This window comes from Apodemus sylvaticus, chromosome 5 (assembly GCF_947179515.1).
Source record: "Apodemus sylvaticus chromosome 5, mApoSyl1.1, whole genome shotgun sequence".
NCBI classification, from domain to species: domain Eukaryota; kingdom Metazoa; phylum Chordata; class Mammalia; order Rodentia; family Muridae; genus Apodemus; species Apodemus sylvaticus.
The window spans coordinates 19391534-19394642 of record NC_067476.1 but is presented as its reverse complement, the minus strand read 5'-3'; positions in this window follow the sequence as shown (position 1 = coordinate 19394642).

Here is a 3109-nt window from a genome sequence, read left to right as displayed (position 1 = left end):
ATTTCAGCCCTGAGTTTGATTATGTCCTGCCATCTACTCCTCTTAAGTGTATTTGTTTCCTTTTGTTATAGAGCTTTTAGATGTGATGTAAAGCTCCTAGTGTATGCTATCTCTAATTTTTTTCTGGAGGCACTCAGAGGTAAGAGTAGCCTTTTAGCACTGCTTTCATTGTGTTCCACAAGTTTGGGTATGCTAGGCTTTCAGTTTTATTAAATTCTACAAAGTCTTTTATTTCTTTATTTCTTGCTTGATCATGTCATCATTGACTAGAGAATTGTTTATCTTCCATTTATATATGGGCTTTCTGTTGTTTTGTTGTTATTAAACACCAACATGGTAATATGAGAAGATGCATGGGATTATTTCAATCTTATATCAGTTGAGGCTTATTTTATATCTTTTTATATGGTCAATTTTGGAGAACAGATAATAAGTGCTGAAAAAAGTGAATATTCTTTTGTTTTAGGGTAAAATTTTCTGTAGATATCTGTTATATACATTTGGTTCATAACTTCTTTTAGTTTCACTATGTCTCTCTTTAGTTTCTGTTCTCATGATCTGTCCATTAGTGGGAAAGGGGTGAAGTCACCCACAATTAGTCTGTGAGTTTCAGTGTGTGCTTTGAGCTTTAGTAACTTTTCTTTTACAAGTGTGGGTACCCTTCATTTGGGGCATAGATGTTCAGAATTAAGAGTTTTTCTTGGTAGATTTTTCCTTTGATGAGTATGAAGTGTAGATGTACTTCTTTACCTATTTTGATAAATTTTAGTTGAAACTCAATTTTGTTTGTGATATTAGAAATGGTTACTCCAGTCCCCTGAAGACACCACATTCTGAGTCATCCACTGTACTTAGAGCATTTGGTAAACACTTTCCTGAAGTCCAACAGCTGCCACTGGGATTTTAGTGGATTCAGGACCCCCTAAAACCCCTGCCTACTGAGTAACACTCCCCTCTGCCAGTGACAGACTAGTAGTTTGATCCCCAGAAGACATCGTAGCCTGAGACATCCCAGGAGATCCACTGCACACAGGGCAACTGACACCCCAGCCGGAGGCATCCCAGGAGATCTGCTGCAGACAGGGCAACTAGACAACTGACACCACAGTCTGAAGGCCTTCCAGGTGATCTACTACAGCCAAGGCAACAGAGAAACAGCTTCTCTGCCACTCTGAAGACTCCAAACTTGGAAGGCCCAACAGGAAGTCTGCTACAGCCAGTGCCACAGGCCTACCAGGAGACCTGAAGCAACCCAGGGACAAAAGAGGCTGACTCAAGACAGAGTCACCCAGACCAGAAAACCCCAGGGATAATCAGGTAAGAAGCAAGTGTTAGATCATAAACAACAGAAGACAATATACACAGGTATCATCAGAACCCATTTCTCCTACCACAGCAAGCCCTGAATACACACCAACACACCTGAAAATCAGGAATCTGAACTAAAATCCTATCTCATGAAGATAGTAGATTCATTTAAGGAGGATATGAATAACTCACTGAAAGAAGTACATGAAAACACAGATAAGCAGGTAGAATCCATTAAAGAGGAAACAAATAAATCCCTTAAAGAAATAGGGAAAACACATTCAAACAAAACAGGTGAAGGAATTGAATAAAGTGGTCCAAGACCTAAAGTGGAAGTAGAAACAATAAAGAAAACATAAATGGAAGCAAACCTGAAAATGGAAAACCTAGGAAAGTGATCAGTAATTACAGATGTAAGAGTCACCAACAGAATACAAGAGATGGGAGAAAGAAACACAGGTGTGGAAGATACTGTAGAAGAGAACGGCACAACTGTCAAAGAAAATTAAAAATATAAAAAACTCCTAACCCAAGACAACCAGGAAATTCAGGACACAATGGAAAGACAAAAATCTAAGAATAATTGGAATAGAGGAGAACAAAGATTTCCAGCTCAAAGGGCCTAAAAACATCTTCAACAAAATCGTAGAAAAAAACTTCCCCAACTAAAAGAAAGAGATGGCCATAAAGGCACAAGAAGCATATAGAACAGCAAATAAATGGGACCAGAAAAAGAATATCCTCTCATCACATCATACTCAAAAAATTAAATGCACAGAACAAAGAAAGAATATTAAAAGCTGAAAGGGAAAAAGGTCCAAGTAACATACAAAGGTAGTCTAAGAGAATTACACCAGGCTTATCAAGAGAGACACTAAATGCCAGAAGACCCTGGTCAGAAGTCATGTAGACTCTAAGAGCACACAAATGCCAGCCTCAGCTACTATACACAGCAAAACTGTCAATCAATATAGATGAAGAAACCAAAATATTCCAAGACAAAACCAAATTCAAACAGTATCTATCTACCAATCCAGCCCTACAGAGGATCCTAGAAGGAAAACTCCAACACAGGAAAGGTACCTATACCAAAGGAAAGACAAGATATTAAGCATCTCACTACAAAGCCAAAATAAGAGAACCACATGCTTATAAAGCCACCTACAAAAACAAACATAACAGGAAACAACTGTTGTCTGTCTTTAATATTTCCCAATATTAATATAGTCAACTCACCTACAAAAAAGACATAAACTAACAGAGTGGATATGTAAACAAGATCCAGCATTTTGCTGCATACAAGAAACGTACCTCAATCACAAAGACAGACACGATCTCAGAGTAAAAGGATCAAAAAGGTTTTCCAAGCAAATGGTCCCAAGAAACAAGCTGGAGTTGCAATCCTGATATCCAATAAAATAGACTTTCAACCAAAAGTTTTCAAGCATGAAGAAGAAGGACACTTCATATTCATATAGGTGAAAATCCACCAAGAGAAAGTCTCAATTCTGGACATCTATAGCCCGAATGCACGGGCACCCACATTCAAAAGAAACTTTACTAAAGCTCAAAACTTACATCAAACCACATACCATAGTAGTTGGAGACTTCAACTCAATATTCTCATTAATGGACAGGTCATTGAAACAGAAACTAAACAGAGACACAGTGAAACTAATATAGGTTATGAACCAAATAGATTTAACAGATATCTAGAGAACATTTCACCCTAAAACAAAAGCATATAACATCTTCTCAGCATCTCATGGCACCTTCTCCAAAATTGACCATTTAAATGCTA